Consider the following 21,496-nt stretch of genomic DNA (forward strand, 5'->3'; position numbering starts at 1 on the left):
GTCCATTCTGTCTGTACTAGCCTGAGAACGTGAAGCAAGGGCTAATAGCTAGAAAGAGCCAGCATGAATGAGATACATTAGTGGAAAATCACCAGTGGAGGAGTTTGTTATTGAAGGTATTAAGGGAGGATGAACTTGTTGAGATAAGGGAGTTGATAACTGAATTCGTGAGCCGATTCATGAATGACTGTAAGCCGAATAGCCTTGCGAAACAAGGCAGATGGCCGGATGACGGAATATGAAATGTGGAAGCCGCTTGTAATTATGGCTAACACCTGCTGATTAAGATATACTCATGTGCCAATAGATAACCTCAAAGTCTGTGAAATCATGTATTAGATCTATGGCAAAAACAAGCTTATGTTTGTAATGGGGGTGAGCTCATGTGAATGTAAGGGACACCCCCCCCCCTATTGATATCTATAAAAGAAGGATGTTTTGAGCAATATTTTGGCACTCTCAGAGGTGGTTCTTTGGAATACCTAGAGGGCTGCCCCGATCGCAATAAAGAATATTCTGAAGTACGAACGTGTTCGAGACTGTTTCCTCTGGACTGAGAGACAAGTGAATTAGAGGCACATGCACAAGCCCTTTGATAGAGCTATCTAATTAGCTCCATTCCCATGCTCCTTCACCACAAATTTCTCTTCCTTTTACGTATTAATCCAATTCTCATTTAAAAGCCACCATTGAATCTGCTTCCACCGATATTTCAGGTAGCATAGTCCACAGTATAACCATTTGATACATTTGAAAAAAAGGTTTCCTCATGTTCGCCTCTGGTTTTGCTGCCAATTACCTCAAAACCGTGCCCTCTGGCAACTGAAGTTAGGATTGTTTCCTTGGGAAAAAGAAGGCTGACAGGAGATTCGATAGAGGTGCTCAAAATCATGATGGGTCTGAACAGGGTAGATAGGGAGAAGCTACTCCCGCTCGGGAAAGGAGCAAGAATGAGGAGGCACAGATTTAAAGTAATTAGTAATCGTAGCAAAAGTGAGATGAGGAGAAACCTTTCTCGCAGAGCGAGTGATGATGGTCTGGAATGCACTGCCTGAGAATGGGGTGAATCATTCAAAAGGGAATTAGATTGTTATCTGCCACTTGGAAAATTTCTCTTTATTTACCTTGTCAAACTAGTTCATGGCTCTTTTCCTCGATGGGAAGTTTGCGACTTTGGAGGAGTTGGAAGGGAAGTGGGGCCTCCCCCCTGGGAATGCTTTCAGGTATATGCAGATTAGGGCATTTGTTAAGCGGCAGGTGGCGGAGTTGCCGGCTAGGGGGGTGCAGGATAGGGTGCTCTCGGGGGCATGGGTCGGTGAGGGGAGGATCTCGGCGATTTATCAGATGATGCAGGAAGAGGAGGAGGCTTCGGTGGAGGAGCTGAAAGCGAAGTGGGAGGAGGAGCTAGGGGAAGAGATTGACGATGGGACGTGGGCGGACGCCCTGGGGAGGGTGAACTCGTCCTCTTCTTGCGCACGGCTCAGCTTAATTCAGCTGAAGATGTTGCATAGGGCGCACATGACTGGGGCCAGGATTAGCCGGTTCTTTGGGGGGAGGACTGGTGCGGAGGTGTTCGGGAGGCCCGGCGAACCACACCCACATGTTCTGGGCATGTCCGGCGTTGGAGGGGTTTTGGAAGGGGGTGGCGGGAACTTTGTCCAAGGTGCTCGGTTCCAGGGTGGAGCTGGGCTGGGGGCTCGCGATCTTTGGGGTAGCATCGGAGCCGGGAGTGCAGGAGGCGAGAGAGGCCGGTACCCTGGCCTTTGCATCTCTAGTAGCCCGGCGTAGGATTCCCTTAGAGTGGAGGGACGCGAAGCCCCCGAGCCCGGAGGCCTGGATCAATGACATGGCCGGGTTCATCAGGCTGGAAAAGATTAAGTTTGCCCTGAGGGGATCGGTACAAGGGTTCTTCCGGCGGTGGCAGCCTTTTCTTGATTTCCTGGCGGAGAGGTAGAGGGTGGTCAGTTTCAGCAGCAACCCGGGGTGGGGAGGGTGGGGAGGGAGGGGTTCGGGATTTGTTAAGGGGCTTTGTTTTTGCGACGGTGCGTTTGCTATTTTTTTTTCTTTCTTGTGTTGTTATTAGTTATTAATTTATTACATTGTATTGGGGGGGATTTCTGTTTCTGTTTAGTTTTACACCTTGTTTGCTTTAACTGTTGGGAGAAAATTTGTTGTTGAAAAATTTGAATAAAAATTATTTTAAAAAAAAAATAGTTCATGGCTGCGTACGGCCCTATTAAATCCCATAGATGTCGTCTCTTCTCAAAGCAGAACAGCCCCGGTTGCTCCAGCCAATCCGCATCCCCCATCCCTGGAACAATTTCAATAAGTTGTTTCTGAACCCTCTCCAAAACGTTGACATTCTTCCGATCGCGCGAGTGTCCGGAAGCTGACACGATACTCCAACATGGGTGGGTCTATTGGTTCATTTAGATTTGGCATAACCTCCTAGTTTTTGTAACGCTACTCCTCTATGTACAAATGCTCAGGATCCTACAAACTTCAAAGATCAGTATCAAAGATTTGTTACCTTCCTGGTGTTAAGCTGCTGAACATTTTGAGGAGGGAAGAGGCACATCCAGAAATCATGGTCCATGGTGATCATTGGTGCCAGAGAGCTGGAAGATTGCTAACAAAGCACCTTTGTTCAAAAAAAAGGTTCAAAGCAACTAGAGGCTAGTAAGTTGAAGTTCGCTGGTGGGGAAACATTTAGAAACAATAATTCGGGTAACAATACACCATACGTCTTCTTAACAACCCGATCAACCTGGGTGGCAACTTTGAGGGATCTATGTACGTGGACCCCAAGATCCCTCTGTTCCTCCACATTCCAAGAATCTTGCCTTTAACCCTGTATTCAGCATTCAAATTCGACCTTCCAAAATGAATCACTTCACATTTATCTAGGCTGAACTCCATCCGAACTCCATCTGCCACTTCTCAGCCCAGCTCTGCATCCTGTCAATGTCCTGTTGTAACCTGCAACAACCCTCAACACTATCTAGAACTCCCCCAACCCTCATGTCATCGGCAAACTTACTAACCCACCCTTCCACTTCCACGTCCAAGTCATTTATAAAAACCACAAAGAGCCGAGGTCCCAGAACAGATCCTTGCGGGACACCACTGGTCACCGACCTCCAGGCGGAATACTTTAAATCCACTACCACTTGCTGTCTTCTTTTGGCCATCCAATTCTGTATCCAGACAGCCAAATATTCCTGTATCCCATGCACCCTAAATTTTTGAATGAGCCGACCGTGGGGAACCTTATCAAATGCCTTACTGAAATCCATATACACCACATCCACTGCCCGACCTTCATCAATGTGTCTCGTCACAGCCTCAAAGAATTCAATGAGGCTTGTGAGGCATGACCTGCCCCTCACAAAGCCATGCTGACTATCTTTAATCAAACTATGTTTATCTAAATAATCATAAATCCTATCTCTCAGAATCCTTTCCAATATTTTGCTCACCAGAGACGTAAGACTGACTGGTCTGTAATTCTCAGGGATTTCCCTATTCCCTTTCTTGAACAGGGGAACAACATTTGCCTCCCTCCAATCATCCGGTACTACTCCAGTGGAGAGTGAGGACGCAAAGATCATCACCAACTGCGCAGCAATTTCCTCCCTCGCTTCCCGTCATAACCTTGGGTATATCCCGTCAGGCCCAGGGGACTTATCTATCCTGATGCTTTTCTAAATTTCCAACACATCCTCCTTCTTAATATCAACCTGTTTAAGTCTATTAACCTGGTTCACGCTGTTCTCATGAGCAACAAGGTCCCTCTCTCTCTGAATACTGAAGCAAAATATTCATTTAGGGCCTCCCCCATCTCCTCAGACTCTAGGCAGACGTTCCCTCCACTATCCCTGAGTGGCCCTACTCTCACTCTGATCATCCTCTTATTTCTCACATAACTGTAGAATGCCTTGGGGTTTTCCCTAATCCATCCTGCCAGGGCTTTTTCATGCCCCTTTCTAGCTCTCCTCAGTCCATTTCTGAGTTCCTTCCTGGCTACCTTGTAACCCTCTAGAGCCGTGCCAGATCCTTGCTTCCTCAACCTTACATAAGCTTCCTTCTTCCTCTTGACTAGAAGCTCCACTTCTCTTGTCATCCAAGGCTCCTTCACCTAACCATTCCTTCCTCGTCTCAATGGGACAAAACTATCCAGCACTCGCAGCAAGTGCTCCTCATACAACCCCACATTACTGTTGTGCGTTTCCCCGAGAACAATTGTTCCCACTTTATGTTCCCCAGCTCCTGTCTAATAGCAGTATAATTTCCCCTCCCCCAATTAAATACCTTCCCATACTGTGTGTTTCTATCCCTCTCCATGACTATGGTAAAGGTCAAGGAGTTGTGGTCACTGTCACTAATTATGATTTAAGATGATCAGTATTCAATATTTATTTCTTGATTTTAAAAAATATTTTTTATTGAGACTTTTCACTATAACACTGTAAAACCATACTACATAACAAATACAACCACCCTCTCACTCCCTCCACTGCCACAGACCTAAAAAAACAAATCAGAGAAAACGCGAAACAAAACTAGAAACAGCCCCCCTTCCCTGACATCTGACGCGATCAGGTCACTGAAATAGGAAATGAAAGGCTGCCATCTCGAGTAGAGCCCTTCTGCCGACCTCCTCATGATATACCTGACCTTTTCTAAGTTCACAAATTCCAAAGGTCACTCAACCAAGACGTTGAGTGACCTTGGGTTGAGAACCGGGGCAGCACGGTAGCATTGTGGAAAGCACAATTGCTTCACAGCTCCAGGGTCCCAGGTTCGATTCCGGCTTGGGTCACTGTCTGTGCGGAGTCTGCACGTCCTCCCCGTGTGTGCATGGGTTTCCTCCCACAGTCCAAAGATGTGCGGGTTAGGTGGATTGGCCATGATAAATTGCCATTAGTGTCCAAAATTTCCCTTAGTGTTGGGTGGGGTTACTGAGTTATGGGGATAGGGTGGAGGTGTTGACCTTGGGTAGGGTGCTCTTTCCAAGAGCCGGTGCAGACTTGATGGGCCGAATGGCCTCCTTCTGCACTGTAAATTCTATCATAAAACCGGGGTCCTCCACCCAAACAGAATTCGCCCCAGGGCTATTAGCAAGGTGAAGGCAAGGACATCCACCTTCGCCCCCTGCAGCTCCGGCAAGTCTGAGACCCCAAAGATAACCGCCAATGGGCAGAGCACCAACTCAATCCCAAGAATCCCTGATATGACGATGAAGAACAAACCCAAAAGCTCACAAGTTTAGGATGTCCATGTTTGCGGGGGGGGGGGGGGGGGGGGGGGGGGGGTTGCGTGGGATGCCCATGATGGGCGAGGAATCCATAAAGTGCAGGGCCGCTATGACTTCGCTGGCCAAAATAGGCGTCAGCCACCTGGTCGGGAGGGGGAGGCGACTCAAAGCGTCCGCGTAATGCTTCGGTCAATTTCACACTCAACGTGATTCAGGGGTGTGGAACACACGCTTTTCTCAGCAAAGACGAATCCTGGTGGCCTGAAAACGCTGGAAAACCTCGGCTAGGTCCTGTAAATGTTCCTGATCCTAGGCCCCGGTAATCAAGGCATCATCGAGGTAGACCGCAATGCGAGGTAGGCCCTGCAGTAGGTCTTCCATGACCGGCTGGAAAATAGTGCAAGCCGACGAGATCCCAAAGGGTAAACGAGTGTAATTATACAGCCTGCGATGTGTGTTCACCGTAACAAACGTCCTGGATCCTGGATCCAAGACCAGTTGGAGGTAAGCATGGCTGATATCCAGCTTTGTGAAAGTACGTCTGCCGCTAAGCTTCACACAGAGGTCCTCTATATGCGGGGCAGGGTAATGGTCCAAATGATACCATCATTTTATAGTCCCCACAAAGGTGAATGGAGGCAATGAGCTTTAATACGGGTACGACCGGGGCTGCCCAATCCGCGAATTGCACAAGGCGGATGATGCCCAGTTGCTGCAATCAGCTAAGCCCTGCGTCCACCTTCGGTCAAAAAGCATAGGAACTGGCCGGGCACGGAAATTATGTGACTGTGCTGTCAGGTCAACGCAAATTTAGCCGTGGCTCCTTTGATAGTGCCCAAGCCATCCTGGAAAAAACTTTGGGAATTTTGCCAACATGCCTCTGGTCCATCTGGGCACTTGCCGCATACCCGCTGCCCGTTGAGGCGGAGGTATTTCGACCAATCACACCCAGCAAGCTCGGGCCAGCTCTGCGTACCACCAGGGGCAAACTGGCTGACTGCTGGCCGTATTCGATGGATACCACCGAGGTACCGGTGAAGGCCAACGGCTCCCCTGTGCACTGTGGTCTGTCGAGCATCAGTATCGGGTAATGCCAGCGTCTGGATCTCTGAGCCGACATGGTCAAAAGTATGGCACCTGATTACGGAAGCTGCAGCCCTGGGGGCCCGCATCCTTGGGTCTCAGAAATGGTGGGTGGCACATGGTCGGGTATTCCAAAATTGGCATCGCCATCCTGTGTAGTTCCTGTTCCTTGTTCCGCACTTTCGTGGAATATGGCAATTTTCACCGCTCTCTGAAGGTCCAAATTCATTTCAGCCAGGAGCCTCCATTAGGTTGCCACATCGTGGATCCCGCAAACCAATCTGTCTCGTAATGCTTCAGTCAATTTCGCACCCAACATGATTCAGTGACCGTTGAGGGGCTAGCACTGGCGCCACATGGAACATGATCGATTCCAATGGAAAACTGTGGCGGATTCGCCGGGGTCACGATTGACCCTTGAGAGGCTGACAAGCTGCAACCGCATATTGGTACTCCACTCCCCACACATCCCAACCAACAAGATGGCACTGGTTGAGCTGGTGTGCGCCCATCTCATTTATGGGCCAGCTAGGGTGACCCATACGACCCATGGCACTAGTCTCACAGTGGGCCATCAGCCGCATGGACAGCCGAATGGCTGCCTGGCAGGCTGCGGCAATGGTGTTCCATGCCCGTCCATCCCGATACCACAGCCCACTTCCTAGATGTCCCTCGCTACTTCCCAAGGCCCTGGCAGAGGCCCCCCCGGCCAGCAGTACAACTGTTAGTACACCATGGCGATGTTGGACTGTGTTCATACCCCGTCTCTCTCGCTCTACAGAAACAGCACCTGTTTCAAGATTTTTGAAAGCACAAGTGAACCTCGCCGTCGGGAACTCCCCCTGGTGGAGGCGGACGATCGTGGAGGCCCCGGAGAATACCGGGTTAGGCACGCTAATGAGATGCCAACAGTGTTTACTGTACATGCGGAGTGGAACGCATTGACACCGCTATCGAGGCACCAGAGATTTGCGATTTGGTGTGAACCCAGTGCCGGCCATGATTTCAGCGTCAAAACCGATTCTCCACCCAATCGGGTTTCGCGATTCCGGTGTCAGCTGACAGAGAGTCCTGCCCTATGTATCTGGCACGCCGGGGTAAGTGAGGCTTTTGATAATGCTGTATGTGGCGCATCCACAATCTGCGAGGATGGTGACCGTCTATCGTTCGTCTCCAATAACGCCATTTGTTCGAAGAAAATACTGCATCCACTCCACATGCAGGGGCTGGTTTAGCTCACTTGGCTAAATCGCTGGCTTTTAAAGCAGACCAAGCAGGCCAGCAGCACGGTTCGATTCCCATACCAGCCTCCCTGGACAGGCGCCGGAATGTGGCGACTAGGGGCTTTTCACAGTAACTTCATTGAAGCCTACTCGTGACAATAAGCGATTTTCATTTCATTTCATATTGGCACCATTTGTCCGTACCTGCATCAAAATGGTCCAGTCTCCCAATATGTGACATGTAGGCCGGCTGTAAAGAGGCCTCTTGGGGCCTTTGAAAAGTGGTTCGAGTTCATTGAAATCAGCGCCGCCGGCAGCTCAACTTTATCCTTGTCGCCAATGCTGGATCCGAACAGAGTGACAAAGGAAAGGGACGTTTGGAGGCAAGAAACGAGGTTTTTTTTAATATAAATTTAGATTACCCAATTATTTTTTCCAATTAAGGGGCAATTTAGCGTGGCCAATCCACCTACTCTGCACATTTTTGGGTTGTGGGGGTGAAACTCACGCAGACACGGGGAGAATGTGCAAACTCCACACGGACATAGAAACGAGGTTTGATGAAATTCATAACTACTCTTCTCCACTCCCCAAAGGGTTCACCCGCCCTGATCTACATTTAGGCCGGGTTTTGTAACCCCACCAGGCTTCCACTGTGAAGGGGAAACACCGCCCCTTTAACGGGGAGGTTCGGACTCTGCTGAGGTCACGTGGAACCTGATAGTCCGTAACCCCGTGACCTCCGTGAAGGCTGTAAAAAGTCGTTCAACTTATTTCTTCACCACGTCAGCTGACTGGTGTTTATTTTATACTCCCGGCCCGGAGCAATCTTGGGAACTTTGGCTGCTTGCAATATTAAACACCTTAAAAGTTGTCAAGTCATCTGTTTATTGGCTCGGTGCCCATTTGTGCCTGGCAATGGTTCGGAGAGTTTTTCTATGTTAAAGGTGTTAGGTCAGCGTAAGTCACTTGTTGCCTGTGCCAATCAGATACCACCATGCTAATCTTTTTTTTTATAAATTTGGATTACCCAATTATTTTTTCCAATTAAGGGGCAATTTAGCGTGGCCAATCCACCTACTCTGCACATTTTTGGGTTGTGGGGGTGAAACCCACGCAGACACGGGGAGAATGTGCAAACTCCACACGGACAGTGACCCAGAGCCGGGATCGAACCTGGGACCTCAGCGCCGTGAGGCGGTTGTGCTAACCACTAGGCCACCGTGCTGCCCTCACCATGCTAATCTTAAACAGACCTCCAATTGTCGTAAAGAAAAAGCTTAATTGAGCCAACATTCCAATGTGTTGATAGGCCATTAGCAAGAACTGTCTTGCAGAAAAATAACACCCACCTGGTTGTCGGTGTGTATTTTGTTCCCTGAAATTAAAAAAAAAGGTTGTGGGTAATTCTCTCCCAGAATCAAAAAAAAAAGGTGAAGAAATGGTTGCTTGATAATAGCCCTGAGTTCACACATGGCTTTGTTCACATCTCTGAAACTTTATTTGATCGGGGTGAGGAACTTTGGTTTACAAGGGTAGATTGGAGAGGCTGTTCCCCTGGGAGGACAGAAAGTTGAGAGGAAGTTTAACAGAGGTTGTTAGAAATCAGGAGAGGGGGGCCTGTGACAGATGGAGAGATAGCGCTGCCATTGTGGGAGGGGTCACAAACCAATTTAAAGCGAATGGCAAAAAGAAGCCACTGAGGAAAATCTCTTTCGCTTTTTTGCGATCTGGAATGAAATGGAGGCGTGGCTCAATCCTGGCTTTTTTTTTTCATTTTTTTTATAAATGTTTTTTATTGAGTTTTCATGTTTTATATATGACAAGTTACAAATTATTAGAGAGAAAAAAAGAAAACACAAAAATTTAACATGTATATTTACAGGTAAGCATCTTTATAACAACAATTGTGGCCACCCCCTTTAGCCAGCATACATATTTTACATTCCCCAATATGGCCGAGGCACATGTTTATAGGCATTTATTTATAGTTTGGTTTTGGGCCTTAGCTTGCCATCAGACCCCCATAACGAACCCGTAACCCCCCCCCCCCCCCCCCCCCCCCGGCTACCTTCCCCCGATTCCCGTCCATTTTCCCCCGATTCTTGGCCACCCGGCTATTCTTCCTTTTGTACGTTGGCCACAAACAGGTCCCGGAACAGTTGCATGAATGGCTCCCACGTTCTGTGGAAGCCGTCGTCCCACCCTCGGATGGCGAATTTGATTTTCTCTATTTGGAGAGATTCCGAGAGGTCGGACAGCCAGTCTGCAGCTCTGGGCGGTGCTGCTGACCGCCAGCCAAACAGGATTCTACGGCGGGCGATCAGGGAGGCAAAGGCAAGGGCGTCCGCCCTCCTTCCCAGGAACAGATCTGGCTGGTCTGAAACCCCGAAGACCGCCACTATCGGGCATGGCTCCACCCTCACCCCCACCACTTTGGACATAGCCTCGAAGAAGGCTGTCCAGTAATCCACAAGTCTGGGGCAAGACCAGAACATGTGGGCGTGGTTGGCCGGGCCTCTTTGGCACCGTTCACATTTGTCCTCCACCTCCGGGAAGAACCTACTCATACGGTTTCTTGTTAAGTGGGCTCTATGTACCACTTCTACTTGCATCAGGCTGAGCCTTGCGCACGTGGAGGTGGAGTTGACCCTATGCAGTGCTTCGCTCCAGAGTCCCCACCCTATCTCCATCCCCAGGTCGTCCTCCCATTTCCTTCTTGTTGCGTCCAGTACGGTGTCGTCCCTTTCTACCAGTCGGTCATACATGTTGCTACAGTTCCCTTTCTCTAGGGTACTTGCGTCCAGTAGGTCTTCCAGTAGTGTCTGTCGTGGGTACGTCCTTGTCTCCTTTCTTCGGAAGTTTTTGAGCTGCAGGTACCGTAGCTCGTTCCCCCGGCTAGCTGAAATTTCTCTGTCAGTTCGTCCAGTGTTGCGATCCTGTCGTCCGTGTACAGGTCCCTGACTGTCAGTGTCCCCCCTTCCTGCCTCCACCTTTTGAAGGTGGCGTCAGTCAGTGCTGGTGTGAACCTATGGTTGTTGCAGATGGGAGCCTTGTCCGACATTTTGGTCAGGTCAAATTGCTGCCGCAGTTGGTTCCAGGATTGGAGGGTGGCTGTCACCACTGGGCTGCTGGAGTGTTTTTTGGGTGGGGATGGGAGTGCTGCCGTGGCGAGGGCCCGGAGGGAGGTCCCCATGCAGGAGGCCTCCTCCGCACGCACCCACTCAGCTTCTGGCTCCTGGATCCATCCCCTTACTCGCTCGGCTGTTGAATGAAATGATTGTCACGAGTAGGCTTCAATGAAGTTACTGTGAAAAGCCCCTAGTCGCCACATTCCGGCGCCTGTCCGGGGAGGCTGGTACGGGAATTGAACCGTGCTGCTGGCCTGCTTGGTCTGCTTTAAAAGCCAGCGTTTAGCCTGGTGAGCTAAACCAGCCCCTGTGTTGCCGCCCAGTGGTAGAATTGTAGATTCGGGAGGGCTAGCCCCCCCCAGGATTTTGTTTTTTGTAGGACCTTCTTTGGGATCCTAGCATTCAATCCTGGCTTTTAAAAGGGAGGCGTATTATTATGGGACTACATCAGGGAAAATGTGGAGGAGTGGGCTAGGCCGAGTTGCTGTGGTAGAGAGACGGCCCAGACACGAAGGGCCGAACGCTCTCCTCCATCCTACGATTCTGAATGATATTCCGGGAAAAAATGGGTCGTGAAAATTTCCCTGCTGGGCCACGATATCTTTGAAGGAAGCCAGATGTCTGTGGGAAAATTTGATTTCTCTCAGGTCTCCGCTGAAGGACCTCCCACATTTTCTCAGCCCATTCTCCGAATTTGGGCACGGCGAGTGAATCCAAAACGCAACGTGTGGTATTTCAGCGGGCAGTCACACGGAGCGAGTCGGAGCCGGAGACAGGCGCCGAGGAAGGAGACGTGGGTGTGAAAGTGGGATTACATAGATATCTGTTCAAACACGAGAAGATTAACTGAGGAGCAACACTTTTCAAGGAGGTGGAGGAGACGAACGCACACACTGCTGGAGGGAAGAGCAAAACCTGTTCACGGTGGGTATTGTGAGTGCGAAGTGTCAGTGAATGAAATGATAATACACACGCAAAATACTGCAGGTGCTGGAAATCTGAAATAAAAGCAGAAAATGCTGGATCAGCTCAGCAGGTCTGGCAGCATCTGTGGAGAGAGAAACGGAGTTAAAGTTTCAGCTCAGTGACCTGTCACTAGAGCATCGATTCGGCGGACTCAGGTTAAAGTCCACTGTACAGCGTGTTTCCCAGAGCCTGCGGAGACATCGCACTATTCAACAGCACTTTGCCATTTTGTTCAGCCTTGGCAAGGAACTCTGTACCAAGGCCACAGCAGCCCCCTGCAGGATGGCACCGGATGGGAGCCACAGAGTATAGCGCTGGCATCGGTAGCACCTGCCACTGGTACCCTTGGCAGTGGGTATAGGAGCCAGCGCCAATGACCCCCCACTTGGTTTCTGGGGACCGATGGGGCCAGGGGTGCAGCGGGCAGGGCGCCGGGTGAACACCCAGTGGTGGGTGTGGGGATGAGGGAGGGGGAGGGTAGGAGGGCATGTGGAGACAGAGGCTGCAATGCAGACTGGGAACAGGACACAGCCAGTGAGGATGGAGGGCCGGCCACCCAACAGGCAGAGGAGGGGGAGGTGGGAAGGAGGCACCGCTTTAGCCCTCGTGTGTACCGGCAGCGCCTGTCATTCGAGGACTGCCAGACTGAGCATGCCGCCGGAGACTCCGGCTGAGCAGGGTGACTGTGCCACATCTCTGCCAGATCATGGCACACCTGGCACCACCGGGGTATGGGGGAGGACACCCGCTCCCATTGACCGTCAAGGCGACGGTCGTCCTGAACTTCTACGCGACGGAGTCCTTCCATAGCCGAGTGGGGACCTGTCCGGGATCTCCAGACCTCAGCGCACAGGTGCATCCGCGCCATCATGGAGGCCCTATATGTCCAGTCTCCACAGTGCATCATATTCAGTGTCGACCAAGCCCACCAAGATGCCCGGGCAGCGGGGTTCGCTGTCATCACTGAGATGCCCCAGGTCCAGGGAGTGATTGACAGGATGCAGGTCGCCCGATGAGCACCGGCCAATGACAAGCTGGTCTTCACAAACTGAAAAGGGTTCCACTCGATGACCGTGCAGCTGGTGTGATCATCAGCTGCGCATCATGTACGTCCGTGCCCGATACCTGGGCAGTGCCACGACACCTTCACCCTGGCACATTCGGCAGTTCCTGACTTCACCCTGGCACATTCGGCAGTTCCTGACTTCACCCTGGCACATTCGGCAGTTCCTGACTTCACCCTGGCACATTCGGCAGTTCCTGACTTCACCTTGGCACATTCGACAGTTCCTGACTTCACCCTGGCACATTCGACAGTTCCTGACTTCACCCTGGCACATTCGACAGTTCCTGACTTCACCCTGGCACATTCGGCAGTTCCTGACTTCACCCTGGCACATTCGACAGTTCCTGACTTCACCCTGGCACATTCGGCAGTTCCTGACTTCACCCTGGCACATTCGGCAGTTCCTGACTTCACCCTGGCACATTCGGCAGTTCCTGACTTCACCCTGGCACATTCGGCAGTTCCTGACTTCACCCTGGCTGACATGTTGGCTCCTGGGAGACAGGAGTTATCCGCTGCGGTCGTGGATGATGATGCAGAACCGGAGGCACTCACCTCGGTTGGGCATGTTAGTGAAGAGGCTCCTGGACATTATCTAGTGAGCACCACACAGCTGATCCGGTACAGCAGCTGGAGGTAGGAACATCCGAGGCCCATACAGACCAAGGGTGTTATCGAGCGGTGCTTCGGCATCCTGAAGATGCGGTTCAGATGTCTGGACCACTCTGGAGGGGTCCTCCAGTACAGCGCTCGGAGAGTGTCCCACATCATGGCAGCCTGCTGCTCCCTCCACAGCATCGCACAGCTGGAGGAGGGGGATGAATGACGAGAAGGATGCAGGGTAGTGCAAGGATGGGCAGGACATGGGGGGTGGGAGGCCGTTCAATGTGTGCGCCAGGGCCAACGCGCACTAGATGCTCTAATAACCTTCAGGTTCAACGACAAGGGGGATGGCCAACAGCACGGACATCCCATCCTGGAGCCAAGCCCCCCCGCCCCTAACATCTGTCCATCCCCGCCCCACCGCTCCCTGTGGCCAGCCTCGACCAGCCCACCTCTCACACCGAGGCAGGTTGTAACATTGTGCACAGGTGCTAAATGTGAATAAATATATACAGATCTGTGCCGTAGCCCCTATCACTGTACTTTGCCCTGCACCCCTGCCAAATTGACTGGTGTCTGTCTTTCTGACCTTACGGGGCCTAACACTACATCCAGGTGGCTTGCCAGGTGTTATACCAGGAGTGGAGGCAGCCTGCGACTGGGCCTCGATGGGCCTGGCTGCTGCTCCGGTATCCCAGAAGGTGTGGTACGGTTCTGATCTGTCCACTGCCCACCAGGACAGGATGGGGGGAGACCGAGGCTCTGTACCATTCAGACACGTGCCCTGCTGGAGTCACCGGCACGGGCCTCTCCTGCCTCGGGGTGCCCGAAGGCTCAGGGCTACTGTTTGGGACGGGTGTGTGAGCGGAGCTATCCCCTCATGCTCCCTTCTACCTGGCACTGCCAGTCCTGGAGGCCCACTCTGATCCCGACCAGGGTCCGCACGCTCGCGTCCATGGACCACAGGGAGTGGATCACCACTGTTTGGGACTGTGGCACATCACCCTGTGACTGTGCCACAACCTTCTGGGTTTGTGTCACATCACCCAGTGATTGCGCCATCTCCTTCTGGGACTGGGCCGCCTCGGGTATTTACTGTGAAAGCACGAATACAGATTCGTGCCCTGGCCCCAGTTGTTAACTACTGTATACCCTGCACCCGTGCCAACTTAACTGGTGTTGAATATTAAAGCATGCCACTGTGCAGAGAGACTTGGGCGTGCTAGTGCATGAGTCACAGAAGGTTGGTTTACAGGTGCAACAGGTGATGAAGAAGGCAAATGGAATTTTGTCCTTCATTGCTAGAGGGATGGAGTTTAAGACTAGGGAGGTTATGTTGCAATTGTATAAGGTGTTAGTGAGGCCACAGCTGGAGTATTGTGTTCAGTTTTGGTCTCCTTAATTGAGAAAGGACATACTAGCACTGGAGGGTGTGCAGAGGAGATTCACTAGGTTAATCCCAGAGCTGAAGGGGTTGGATTATGAGGAGAGGTTGAGTAGACTGGGACTGTACGCATTGGAATTTAGAAGAATGAGGAGGGATCTTATAGAAACATTTAAAATTATGAAGGGAATAGATAGGATAGATGCGGGCAGGTTGTTTCCACTGGCGGGTGAAAGCAGAACTAGAGGACATAGCCTCAAAATAAGGGGAAGTAGATTTAGGACTGAGTTTAGGAGGAACTTCTTCACCCAAAGGGTTGTGAATCTATGGAATTCCTTGCCCAGTGAAGCAGTTGAGGCTCCTTCATTACATGTTTTTAAGGTAAAGATAGATAGTTTTTTGAAGAATAAAGGGATTAAGGGTTATGGTGTTCGGGCCGGAAAGTGGAGCTGAGTCCACAAAAGATCAGCCATGATCTCATTGAATGGCGGAGCAGGCTCGAGGGGCCAGATGGTCTACTCCTGCTCCTAGTTCTTCTGTTCTTATGAACGCCAAGGTGGATCCCCAGACGGTACAGCAGGAGTGGAGGTGGCCTGCTGTGATTCCCGCCCTGCGACCTTTCTCCCCTCTGGCGGCCGTCTTCTGGGTAGCCGGACCTAGGTGGGCCCGGCTGCTGCTTGGGTGTACCAGGTGGCATGGTGCCATCCTGTTAGAACATAGAACATAGAACAGTACAGCACAGAACAGGCCCTTCGGCCCTCGATGTTGTGCCGAGCAATGATCACCCTACTCAAACCTACATATCCACCCATACCGTAACCCAACAACCCCCCCCTTAACCTTACTTTTTAGGACACTACGGGCAATTTAGCATGGCTAATCCACCTAACCCGCACATCTTTGGACTGTGGGAGGAAACCGGAGCACCCGGAGGAAACCCACGCACACACGGGGAGGACGTGCAGACTCCACACAGACAGTGACCCAGCCAGGAATCGAACCTGGGACCCTGGAGCTGTGAAGCATTTATGCTAACCACCATGCTACCGTTCTGCCCGCTGCCCACATAATACGCCAGGGACAGGAGTGGGGGGAGGGGGGAGTCCGAGGTACTGTGGTGTTCTGGTATCTCCCCTGCAGGAGTCACCGGCACGGCCCCCATCACCTTCTCCTTCCTCGGGGTGCCCGATGGCCCCCGGGCTACTCCATGGGATGTGGATGCGAGCCTAGCTAACCCCTGAGGCTCCACGGCCACCTGGCACTGCCAGTGCTGGAGGCCAGCTGCCGTGACTGTGCTATCTCCCTTTGGGACTGGGCCACCTCCCACTCGGTCTGTGCCACATCCGTCTGTGCCTGGGCAATGCCCCCAACGTTCCCAGCCATGGCCTGCTGTGACTGGGCCATGATGAGGAGCGCTGCTGCGATTCCCAGGTGACTCTGGCACATAGCTGCCTGTGAGGCGGCAATCCAGTCCCTGGGCCTCGGCTAGCGCTTGCACAGAATGCCCCAGGCCTTGGACATGCTGATCCATAGCCAAAACCATCGCCCCCAATGCCTCCACCGTTGATGCCACCCGTGTGGTGTTGGCCTGGGTGGCATGCATAACCGGCACCAACTCCTGCTCCTGCATGCGATTGGACTCCTCCAACAGCACTGCAGGGTGCTGGATGCTCGCCGACATCCTCTCATGTCGTCCCTGGCTCTCTGACTGCATCTCCACTAAAAATATCACTATCCGTCCAAGAGCACGAAACCTTTCTGGACGGCAGCTGGTCCCTGGGGCCGGACTGCCCTCCGACTGTCCGCCCCCTCGGAAGTTCCTACCTCCAGCTACTGTACCGGATCAGCTGTGTGGTGCTCACTAAATAATGTCCAGGAGCCTCTTCACTAACATGCCCAACCAAGGTGAGTGTCTCTGAGATGGTGCAGGGTGTTGGAGACAGCTGTGATGGGAAATCCGTGTCATCCTCCGACCCGAGCTCCGGGGGTCTCCTGAGTCTCGGGCGGAGGGCTGGTGTCCAAACTGCTCTGCTCGTCGCTGCTCAGCTCACAGGCGGGGGGGGAGGGGGGGGGGGCTACGGCTGTGGCACTGGCTGGGGACGTGGACACGGGATAGACCCACTCCATCACCAGCAGGACCTACAAGACACAAGAAAAGATGCATGATTAGACCGTGGGTGGGGGGGGGGGGGGGGGGAGGGGCTGGTGGGGGTGAGCGTGCGGTTAGAAGTGGGGGGTGGTGGGGTAGTGTAGGATGAGGGGCTTAGGGTGGTGTAGCGTGAGGTTGGTGGGGGGGGTGGTGTGGGGGTGAGGGGCAATAGTGATGTGGGTGTGAGGGTGGTTTAGGGGTGAGAGTGGTGTGAGGCCCAGGGTGGTGGGCGTGAGGGTGATGTGGGGGAGAGAGTGGTGTGGGGCGGTATTGGTGGGGTGTTGTTACACGTGTCACGGGGAACCGCAACTAAGCGGGGTCTCACTTTCTCGCCCGTGGCCGAACTCCACCCCGGCGACTTCAGTGCCCTCTGCTCTGCATGGTTAGGGGTCACAGGTCCGGTGGTCCTCCGCCTGTCTTCTCCCAATCCTGGCGGTTGTGTGGGGCCTTCACCCGGGTGGGAAAACAGAAGATGACAATGTTTGACAGTCTGACGCAGCCCAGGGGGTGGGCAACTGATGGCCTCAGTGGCCGGGGCAGATGGCCATTGCGACCGATATGGGTGCCAGCATCTGGGACAGGATGAGGGTTCTGACGCCCTCTGGGTTAGGGGGAGTGTCGGTTACGGGTGTGTGGGACGGGGGTTAGTGGCAGGGGCACAGTGCTGCCTACTCACCCTCGCTGCCCTGAGGAGGTTGTGCAGCTTTCTTCAGCACTGCTGGCCGGTCTGGATGGTGTTGCCCACGGCGCTGACGGACTCTGCCACCTGCGCCCAGGCATGGTGAATGGCGGTGGCTGGGAGAGTCATCTGCCTCACCTCCTCCATGTCCAGGAGGGTCTCCATTTCAGCACAGGTGAATCCTGGGGCTAGGCGTCTTGTTGGCTGGGATGGTGTGTGTGGGGAGTGAAGTGTGTATATGTGGCTGCAGCTTGCCCGCCTCCTGAGTTTCAATCGCGAAACCGGCGAATCTCTCACCATTTCTCTTTGGAATCGATTGAGTTCCACATGATGCCGGTGTTAGCCCCCTAATGGCGACAGAATCGGTCCCGGTGCAGCGCCAGTTTGCTGGTGGAACCACAAATTCTGCGTTGGCGTCGACACTTAGTCTCAGAAACTTGCGAATCCCGCCCTACATCTAATGGCCTCCTGAGGTCTAACCGGCTGCCCTATTTAAAAGCATGGAAGCCAGCACAATGGCTGCTAAGGGGGCAGAGGAGGTGAGTAGCCGTCTTCGAGATCAGGCATCCAGTCCAGGGGCTCTGGAGCTGCTGTCCCAGTGTTCAGGGGTGGGGGGGGGGGGGGGGGACTCGACTCCCGACCCCGGGAGGCGTCAGGCATGGTCAGGGGGATCGGGTGCCATCAGTGGAGTGAGGGGACCAGCACCCATGGGTCCTCTAGACGACTCCCTGATTGTATATACCCACTTACCACTTAGTAGCATCGACCCTGGGTCCCACATTGCTCGGTAAGTAAAGTAGGCTTTGTAATAACCACAGTTTCAGGTTAAAACTTTTAAGTTATTTTATTATTATAATTTTTCTTTTAAAAGATGCAATCACTGTCTTTACAGAAAAGTAAAAAGATTTTGCTTCTGGATCCTTCTGGTTGGTCGAACGGACCTTCAGGCCCACCTTGACAATCACTCTTCTTTTGCTTTTGGTCTTCTTCAGATGTATTAGCTGTTCTGCTCGGTTGCTATGCTCTATCTTTCCCATGTACCGAGCTGTGAGAGCTGGCTCTGCTGGCTGTCCCCTTTCTTAGGGTTTATATTTCTTTCTAACAGTTATTACGTTTTTATGACTTCATTGTAAAGTATCTTTTATTTCACATGAATTGTAAAAGGTACCTTTAATCTGAATTTTTCTGGCACAACTAAGTATTCATTTTGAGCATGACCTCATCTCATAGATCTCTGATTACATTGTATCCTTTGTGATGTTCAAAAATGCTTTGTTTTCAAAGTGGTGTGACTTTTGATTCCTGTCATTTCTATAGTTTTATTATTATCAAATTGTGTCCCCAGCTCATAATTTTGACTTTGATTTGGGTCTAATTTGTGTTCTCGTAGACACGTTGTCTCCAGCTTTCTTTGATTTACCTGATGTCAGCAGAACTTCACATCTATACATTTGTCACCTAATTCAACTCAACCTCATCCATTCTTTTCCATCTGCTTACTTAACTTCAATGAAGGTGTGAAATATTGCTTTTAGCTTTATACTAAAAATTCAATTGGTGGTGAGTTAAAGGACTTGCCTCACATTTAAACATTTGTCACCTAATTCAGCTGAAAACCTTTTCCATTCTTTTCCATCTGCTTACCTAACTTCAAAAGGAGGTGCGAAACATTGCTTTTAGCTGTATACTAAAATTCACTCGATTGTGACTTGAAAAACCTGCTTCTTTTGTTTGCCTGTTTGACAAAGGCTATCTGCATTTCACAGCTCTCTCCTGCAGCTGCTGTTAACCCTTCGGTGGGTTTTTCCCTACATTCTCTTAATTTCTTAGATCAGCTATTGCCAGACTTCCATGTTTCAAATTACATATCTTTGCATATTTTCAATTACAGTTGTCATGTGAAGGTACCTTTAAGAAATGGGTGTTTATTACTGCTGTGATGTCAGAGAGTGGGTGGAGCTGGGCTCTCTGTCAGCTTTTTACTTTTATTTTAGGCTTTTTGCTGCAGGGTGTGTTTTAGTTTCGTTTTCAGAGCTGTATAGCTGCAGTCACAGCCAGAAGGTGTATGAATCTCCCTCTGTAATTTGAAGACTGTAAATCGATCCTGGTGATTTAAAAGTAATAACAGTAAGGACATGAACCTGATGTGCTTCTGGTAAAAGGTGTTTTCAGTCTTATGGATGTTAAAAGGAAAGCTTAAAGGATTACTTGGTGTTGTATTCTTCGGGGGTTGTATTTGAATTAATGATTGCTAAGATGTTCACTGTATGTTTTAAACATTGTTTTGCTTTTAAAAAATACTTTTCCATTTCTGCTGTACCACACCTGTAGAGTGGGCCGTGTGCTCCCCATACCACAATCCATTAAAGGTTGTGGGTCAGGTGAATCCTATGATACACTTTGGGGTTCTCTAAACACTGGCCCATAACAATGTGGTCAATGAAAGGGAAAGATCATCTTTCCTGATATGAACGATACACTTGGAATAGGTAATCTGGGTGGGGTCTGGTGGATCCTCACCTCAGCGGCATAGGTCAACCTCGATGTCAGTGAGCTCTCTGTCCTCGGTCTCGATTCCGAACAATCTCCAGGGCTCGTTCCTCATGGGAGGTGAGGACTCTGATGTCCGGCACCCAGCTGCCAATCTGGGCCCCACCTATTTTGTGCCAATTTCTCCTGGGGGGACAAAGAGAGAGCATTGCGAGCCGCACGGAGCATGCCTTGGTGGTGGGGGGGGGGGGGGGGGGGGGGGGGAATATGGCAGAAAACAGGTGTGGTCAGAGCTGCTGGGCATGGGTGGGTTGTGCTGTTGGGTGCTAGGGTGTGCTGGGCACAGGCCGGTATTGTAATGGGTGGGAGGTGGGGGGTGGGGGGAGTGTGCGGTGCCAATTGCCAATACATTGAGGGGTTTTTGGGTGGCAGGCAGGACCGGTGCCAGGGGGTCAATGCCAATTCATCCTTGCGACCCGCTGGACGTCATTGAGCTTCTTACGACACTGGTCTGAGGTCCTACCTGAGCTGATGGCTGCTACCACTACCTCTCAGGTGGGCACCCGTGGCTGACCCTTCCACCCCCACGGGGGAACAGGGTGTCCCATCTCAACTCCACCGCGCCCAACAGCCTGGCCAGGTTGGCATCTCCGAAACGTGGAGCAGGTCTGCGCGGTGGCATGGCTGCGTACCCACTGGCGTATGTGCAGACGGAGCACTGTTAGCGGGGAGCAGGTGAATCAGCGAGCCGGGCAGCCATTCCCACCCTGGGGCATCATTGCCAGCCCTAATTGAGATTAGATGCCAGTGGCGGTCTGGCCAGGTCGGTTGTGGTGAAGCACCCGTCAAGTCTTGCTCGCTACCTCGCTTCGTGCTTCTCCCGTTAGATCGAACCCATTAACCCTTTGTCCCTCTCTATTGAGTCAGATGAGAATCTGCAGCATTCTCTTTTCTTATTTCCAACTTCCAGCCCTCAGGGCATTTTGGTTCAGTTTTCCAATGCAGTTCTCTGGAGCTGTACTATTAGAATATAGAACATAGAACATAGAACAGTACAGCACAGAACAGGCCCTTCGGCCCTCGATGTTGTGCCGAGCAATGATCACCCTACTCAAGTCAACGTATCCACCCTATACCAGTAACCCAACAACCCCCCCTATTAACCTTATTTTTTTAGGACACTAAGGGCAATTTAGCATAGCCAATCCACCTAACCCGCACATCTTTGGACTGTGGGAGGAAACCGGAGCACCCGGAGGAAACCCACGCACACACGGGGAGGACGTGCAGACTCCGCACAGACAGTATCTGTCAATTTGTATTGTATTGTATTGTATTGTATCTGCCAATTTCCAGTCTTCCCACCGGAAACATTCACTGTAAAAAACACGTGTGTCCCTTTAAAATCGCTGGCTGTGTAATATTAGACTGTAGGTGCATTAGTCCTGACACATTGATGGGTAAT

This window comes from Scyliorhinus canicula, chromosome 14 (genome assembly GCF_902713615.1).
Source record: "Scyliorhinus canicula chromosome 14, sScyCan1.1, whole genome shotgun sequence".
NCBI classification, from domain to species: Eukaryota; Metazoa; Chordata; class Chondrichthyes; order Carcharhiniformes; family Scyliorhinidae; genus Scyliorhinus; species Scyliorhinus canicula.